Here is an 8,110-nt window from a genome sequence, read left to right on the forward strand (position 1 = left end):
GGACCTATCTTTTAAGGCTCATCAGCTGAGCAAAAAGGTTTGTCTGAGCGGAAATTGTTCTTTAAGTACAAAAGATACATTACCTTCTTAAACATGAAAAAGCAACTTAAGTTTAATTAATCAATTATAACATAAAAAAAATTTTATAAGGTTTCCTTAAGCATTCATGCATACATTACATTATGTAAATGTGTACTTTCAGGGAGGAGGCCTTTAATTTCTATTTTTCCTCTTAAAATTCTACGACATAGCCATCCCTTCTAATTTTGCATAAATACAAAAAACAGACAAATATGGAACATTCCCAATGGGAAAAAGCCAATTCCAGTTTACAGCCATTACTATTTAACTTAATAAAGTTTATATCCCTGAAAAAAAATTATTAATTAAAACAAATTGCTATCCTTGAAACATTCACTAGCTCACATTACCACTTTTTTTGCCTTATTATACATTTTCTATTTAATCCTAAAAGACTTCTATACATTTCATATATATGTATTAATTAAAGCTTTCATGTGCACTATTGGTGATCTATAAATAGTTGATGATACAAGTAGATTAAGTGACTCCTACACAGTTCATCTAAGTCACAAGGGTACCAAACACGTATTTAATTTCCATAAGGGGGGGCGTTTTCTGGTCTTACCTCAGAAGGACATGTGCGGATCATGAAAGATTAAAGAATTTTCTGCTCCATGTTAATCATTAATATAAGCATGAACATTTGAAAAGCAAAACTATGTGTTACACGCACAATGACATGCTCATCTAATCATGCTAATTCAACAACAATCTAATTAAAATTAGACATTCTGAATCCCCTCTGCTTTAGCTGTAGCAGAGAACATCTAATTTTAATTAGATTGATTTAACAAGCTATAGATCAAACAGTGCTTAATGAAGTCCTCCCAAATGCACTGTAAATGCTTACAATCACTTTAAGCCAATTTTTTCTGGCTACCAAACTCCCCTCCAAGCAGGGCACTACAATGAAACTGTTTAGTGATCTACATTTGGATTCATCGCAAACAATAAAGCAGGTGGTTACTTTATACCATCGCATGGTTATAAAAGATATGCAAGTGACTTCATTGGAAACTGAAAAACAGGTACATCATACTCATACTGCTAGTCATAATCAGGCCTATCAAAATCTGCCGGTACCCGGTACTTTTACCCGCCTGAAATTATGATTGCACCAGCCCAAATATTTCATGGAGAATTTGATGACATATTTCCACAAGGTACCTCTTATTTTTGTAAAATACCACCTGTTTCTAAAATTTTTAAAAGTTCTGTTCAATGTAGATGAATTTAATTAACAACAAGTGTGCAGAAGTGAAAGGCAGAAAGAGGCCTTTAGTGCACCTAATTCTTTAGTCTAGCATAATTTTGACTACAGAAGTAACATATGCCTGCAACGAATGTAAAACCGCATAGAAAGTTATGAAACAAAATTGACAGGGAAAAAAAATGCCAACTCAGACATAAGAGACAAATTATGGCTACAACCCAGACATCATGTAGGTGGAAAGACCAACAGTACCCTACATCAGCCTAGAAATAATGAGAAAAAAAAAGATTTATTAAAAGATGCTATACTTTGAAACGTATGCTTTAAAAATCAATACGTGGGAAATTCATCAAGATCAATGATTTTCAAAATGGTTAACCATATCCACAAACAAATTTTGCTCTCAATATTCTCAGAAAGACCTGAGTCTACAAATTGATAGACTGCATGTATATATATAACAGGAAACCCTTGGGCCACAATGCTCACCTTAGTCCCCTTGTCACAAGGTTTTAGAAAAATCTATCTTTAATTACATGAAAAATTATACATTGTTATTGTTTTATATTGTTATGTAAAACATTGATCCCCTATTGTATCCCTTCCTTACCCTTGGGGGCCTTAATTTTAATAAACTTGATTCCATGCAGCTTAATATCACTATAATCATTGGCCTACATGTGACCCCACCCTACCCCCAGGGGTTATGATGTGACTTTAAATTGAATCTGCACTGCCTGATGATGAATTCATTTTGACATTACTGATCATGGCCCTGCAGTTCTTGAAAAATTTTTTTTTTAAACATTTTCCCTATATTCACACAAAAAACTTTGATTCCCCTTGAAAAAAGGTGTAGCCCTTCATCATGTTCATTTGAAAAACTTGAATCCCCTACACCCAAAGACACTTTGTGGCAAGTTTGGTTGAAATTGGTCCAGTGGTTCTGGAGATGAACATGAACTTGTGAAAAGGTTAGATTATGATGACGACAATGCAAAGACAGAAAACAAATTAAGTTTGATCAGTAAATCTCACATGAGCCTTTGGCTCAGATGAGCTAAAAAGTTAAAGAAAAATGCAAAGTGAACATGGTGAATGCCCACATGTTCCCTTCAATTTTCACTCTTTTTTTTTTTTTTTAAATAATTTTGTATCTAAACAGGCCTTCGTGCCACCTACAAAATATATCTTATAAATTTCTTTAATTATTTCAGGATGATTAAATTCTCTTTTTTTTCTGAATGAAAAAAAAAAGAAACAAACAAACCCTTTGAAGAAAACTTTTGTAAGAAAAAAAAATTGTCCAAACAAAAGACAAGCCCTAGCGTCAAAGCAGCACTTCTAAAGAGGCGAGTCGGACTCAGATGTATAGAAATCAATAGCACTTGTTTAATATTCAGGTACAAATTGATACTTAATGGCTTTGGCTGTGTGAAACAGTCGCACGCTCAGACGTCATCTTTTACGTACATAACTACATGCCACCGTTCCCGGGGAGTTGTCTCCTGAAATGTGACTTTGTTCGGAAAAACATGAAACTCCACCTTTTACAATCACAGTTTAAGAGATTCAGAGTTCAATGTTGCAAAATTATATAATAATGCAGTTTTCATTTCGTCTGGATCTAATATGCACCCCATTATCTTCATCACACAGCATTATAGATCAATAATGAACATTAAAAAAATCAGTCTATACTAACCATTCTCCGAAACATCATTTGAATGGAAAGAAATGATATTCTTGTCTCCTGAAAATTATTTCTGTTTTAGTAATTCTAACAAGCTTCATAAAAAAAATCTAGTTCTCTATTTCATATACAACTTTAAACATTTTCAAAAAATTTCAATACAAAACACAGGCTCAGCAATCTCAAAACGTCACTTTGATACCATATTGACTGGGTTTCAAAGAACCATATGGTACCACATGTGCCTACTGGTACAACAGTATAAACCCCCTAATTCTTCACTCAACAGTTCACCTTTTCCTTCAAATGTCTTATTCAAACTTACAGAACTTTTCAAAAACCAGACGGGCACCAAATCAGCCTATAGAGACAAGCCGTCATTAATACACAACAAACACACTGGTCTGAAACCAGTGTCACAACTGAATACAGCCTTTCCCATCCTCTCTCTCTCTCTCCTCCAAGGATGCTGTAGGCGAAAAACAATCGATGTCTGAAATGTCAGTCTAGTTCCAATTTTAATCATATTCCACACAAATCTATAAAATGCTAGGCCATAAAAATCAATTCATGAAAATTGATATTGACATAGAAGTATAACCTTATCCCTGAGCAAAAATCATAAATCTTTACTGATTTTTTCCCCTCATAATGACTGTGTTTACTACTTTATTCTTATCAATATTTTATTTTCAAAAAAGAACAAGCAAAATGTCAGTATGGATGAAGCAATTCTGAAAACTTGAGCGTCCTGATGTCAATTTTCAAAATCTTTTACCAACCTTATTTTTAAATTAATAAAATTCTGTAAATTTTTGGCTGTTGGACTCAGACTAGAATTTTATTATGAAATCACAATATTGAAGATAAATCACCAGATTTACATATTCCAACATTATATATTAAACATGAAAAAAAGGAGCTCATCAAAAAACTGTTGAATTTAACAACAAAATGATTATGATGTACTATCTTGTATAACCCTCTGTTGCTTGATGCCTCTTTTTTTTCCTCAAGATACACAAATACAGAGCCATCCATGTGCTCAGTTCAGGACAATACAACCAGGGAAGACAACATTAGGGCAGTGTGATTTAAAAGGCATTCTAATTATTGTCCTATGTCAAGTGTAATGATGAACAAACACCCATAGGCATCTGATAATAGGTGTAATTCACTCATCAGTCTCATGGAGCCACATAGACATATATAAAACAGGTTGTCAGTGTACAGTAGCCAGGGAAAAAAAAAAGGAAAACCACTGTCAACAGCTGATAATCATGATAATAGATATATGATAGTGTTGTGCAAAAATAATAGTGGTACATGTATTAACCATGTTAATAAGTGTGTGTGTGTGTGATATCGTTACCTGCATCGAAAGGATGACTTACAAAGTCTATAGTATCATCATTAACTAAATGGACTCTTGCAAAGGGCAAAAGAATTAATTATTAAAGTTAATTATGTAAAAAAAAATATTAATAGACACAAAGGTTGATTAATATATGTAAGTTTGAAACGAACTATTTTGTTTGAAATCAGGCAGATCAACAAAATTAACTAATAAATTATGGAGGATTTTTTTTATCATGTTCTTAGAAATGATTTTTTCTTCAATATTTTATGGAAGCAGAGGACCTGCAGCAATTCACAGAAAAGGATAACCATCCTATCCTGAAATTTATACATTACATAACAAAGAAACATATGTTTGAAGTTCAAACGCCTTCACTTTACATACTGCAACCTGTGTCTGGAGTGAGAGCCCACAGGCAGAATTTATACAGTGTGTGTTTGCATTTTGGAAATTCAACAGGTTCATTCTTTTAAACTGGAAAATAGCATATGGTCTATTACTCAATTTTACATGTAAGTTATGACAACTAAAATTTGGGATTCTCCAGTGTCAATTTTACCATCAAAATAAGGAAGGAACTCCCAATAGCTTTTAAATTGAAAAGTAATTTAACAGTAAAGCACCTCTATTTCTGATGATTATAATGAATTGAAATTTGAGTTTGATTAAAAGAATAATAAATAAAAGAATTAAGAACAAGGGGAGGCTAAAGTCTGTGTCTGAAAATTTTTCCTTTGACATATTGTATGCAAAAACTGCTAGAATTTTAGATATATATACAAATTAATATTTTATAAACCTCTCTTTATTGTATAGAGTGGTCTCCTCTTGATCTCTAACTTAAAAAAAATTACTTTTATATGATCATGATACATATATATCCTTCTTAAAAAAAATTAAATTGAAAAATTGAGTTTAAAAAGACAGTTTATGTACATATATTTGACATATTTGTTATTCTGTTCAACTCTTTCAAAACTTAGAAGTTCTATAATTCTTCAAAACTTTTACAACACACAGTAAATAATTGAAATTATTTGAAATACTCTACCATTTAGCCTTTGTTGATGACAAGCTGGAGAAAATGATAAATGGAGGAAAATTTCTCGAAAGTCCCTACTCCATTAGACTCTAATACACAAATAATTCAAACTTTGAAGAAACATTGTACACATGCTTTTACTGTTCAAGATTGAACTGCAAGATAAAGTACTATAGTTCAAATTAATCCATTTTAACACTGTGTGAACCAATGGTGGAAAAAATAGACTGCACACATGCACATTGCCTTATCAATCATGGCTACCTAGGGAAACTCTACTGCACTTAAACTATGGTTGACCGTGAAAATTATCAGAATAAGCCATTCCAAACTATTTGTGTTATCAGTCTAGGTCACCTTCTGAAAGAAACACCACAGAACAGGGCCCTGTTTGTTTACTAACACTTGTCATGACTATTTGACAAGGGGTTCCTTTTCAACTGGACACTGAGCGTTTATTGTTCTTACGCTGTGCTAAGTGATTATTACACAACCCTATTGCATTCTAGATCAAAAATAACATAATATAAATATGCATTATTCCCATGCATACAATATACAAACAATGACAGTTGGACATTCGTCACATTACATATTTCGGTGCATTTATTTAAGGGAACGTATAAATTACGTACTTGAAATAAAAATTAATTTAAAAAAAAAAATTAATGAGCAATATATATTAGCAAAATTATAATTTACTTGAAATAAAAATTAACTGGTGTAAAAAATTAATAAGGAATATATATTAGCAAAATAATATTAAATTTACTTGAAATAAAAATTAACTGGTGTAAAAAATTAATGGGGAATATATGTAAAATTAGCAAAATATTAAATAATTTCATCATACTAACTATGATTAACTCCAAAAAACTTACATTTTGACCATATTGATTTTCAAAAGATCCAGTGAATATTTATAGTACCCCAAGAAAACCAAAAGCAACACTACTTAGTGACTGTTCATAGTGGTACTGATAGAGCTCTCAGCTTATTAGAGTTCAATATTGAAATCCAATTTCTGATGACGATAGCAATACAATCATTTATCACACCCTTGTTTCCAACAGCATCTCTCCCACACTTTCATAGTAACGTCACCATCAATACGAACTTTTACAATACAGATTATTTTTTGGTATTGATTACTGCTAACAGATCAAATTCTTTCTGTGGATTAATTCAGTTATTAGCACATGTACACCACTAAGATTGAAAAAAAAATAACAACAAAGTAAGTCAGAAAAAAAGTTTTAAAAATAAAATAAATTTCTTAAGATAAAAATCTTTTGGGGTTTTTTTTAAAAGTTTTTTTACAATAATTTTAACATTTTAATTATTATAATTCTTTTAAATCTGATTCAGTATCAAAGCGAAACATTCATTTTGAGAGAACATTTCGTATATGCATTGTCGACGACTTCAAGAATTTAATAATAATTTTACATGCATCCCAAAGAGCAAAGTTCAATCATTTTAACGAATGCTTACAAAAAGTACATGAACTTCAAGTTAGCATGAAGTCTTAACACTAGTCCCATTGACGTGTCACAGACACATATTTAAAAAATGCTAATTAATATTTTATTTTAAGAGATAATGCATATAAAACAATATTTACAACTGCTTATCTAAAAGATATCGTCTAAATTTTTGGTGAAAACTTTATGAAGTTTCAAAATTGCATAAGTTTTTAAAACAAATGTTGTTAAACACTTTACCTGGTTTCTTACTCTACCGCCATTTTGAATATATTTTAAGATTTTCAGCACTGCATTATGGGAGTTTTATGCGGAATTCCTCTAGCATTATCATACAATTGTTAACCTAAATTCCCATGTAAACAAGAACGAATATATCAAATACATGTGGTTTTGTTTATTTTTTTGTAAACTGAAGATAATGGGCGCTTTATTTAAAAAAAAAAAAATCGATAGATAATTATGAACAAGGAACTGACAACATATAATCTTCTAATAATTATAATAAACATGTAGACCTAACTGCAGTAAGATACTGAGAAGATGATCTATAAAACATAATTATTTATTTTAAAGTATCATAATATGTATATATATATATATATATATATATATATATATATATATATATATATATATATATATATATATATATATGTAGGATCGCCTGTTGCAACCATCTTCATTCAGTTTAAAAAAATCTGTGCCCCCACCCCACCCCACCTCCACCCCAACCCAACCTAAAAAAAAAAAATAGCTACATGATTTTTAAAACAAGCCAATAAATAAAATATTCTGACTACTTGTTTCAGGATCATAAAGCCTTTTATACTGAGTTCAATCAAAATTTGTTCATATAAACCTCACTGAAGGGTATATATCATGTATATATAGAAGTCACACCCTGGTAGATCTGTATCACTCACTAGATTTATAACTCCAGATTGTGACTAGATTAATTAAAAAATGTTGAGATTCATTTTATTGATAAGCATCTTACGTGTGACTGACTTAAGTCGAGTAGAATACGACAATACTGAGATGTATTATGTATACTTGACTCAAAAGAAAAAGAAAGTATCTCATCTTGCTATGATCTGCACATATTAATCATTGAAATCGATAAATATTCGGTGACAAAGGAATAATCACAAATAGCACTACGTAAATCGTTAATGCCAGTCTTAAATGATCTAATTAATTAAGATGTATTAGAGAGAGAGAGAGAGAGAGA

At 31.1% G+C, this 8,110-nt stretch overlaps 1 protein-coding gene across 2 annotated transcripts in view; it reads right to left on the bottom strand.

Moving 5' to 3' along the window:
- The window catches only part of LOC133188566 (fibronectin type-III domain-containing protein 3A-like), a 56,966-nt gene extending 49,799 nt beyond the window's left edge, over positions 1-7,167 (bottom strand). For both annotated transcript variants that reach the window (XM_061324041.1, XM_061324040.1), the window contains exon 1: positions 7,117-7,167. The gene's annotated coding sequence lies outside the window, so the exon portion shown is untranslated. The remainder of the gene's footprint in view (positions 1-7,116) is intronic.
- Between the last annotated feature and the right edge of the window lie 943 nt (positions 7,168-8,110).

The sequence above is a fragment of the Saccostrea echinata genome, unplaced genomic scaffold (genome assembly GCF_033153115.1).
Source record: "Saccostrea echinata isolate AGI-Se365-2 ecotype Australia unplaced genomic scaffold, CSIRO_AGI_Sech_v1 ptg000016l, whole genome shotgun sequence".
NCBI lineage: Eukaryota > Metazoa > Mollusca > Bivalvia > Ostreida > Ostreidae > Saccostrea > Saccostrea echinata.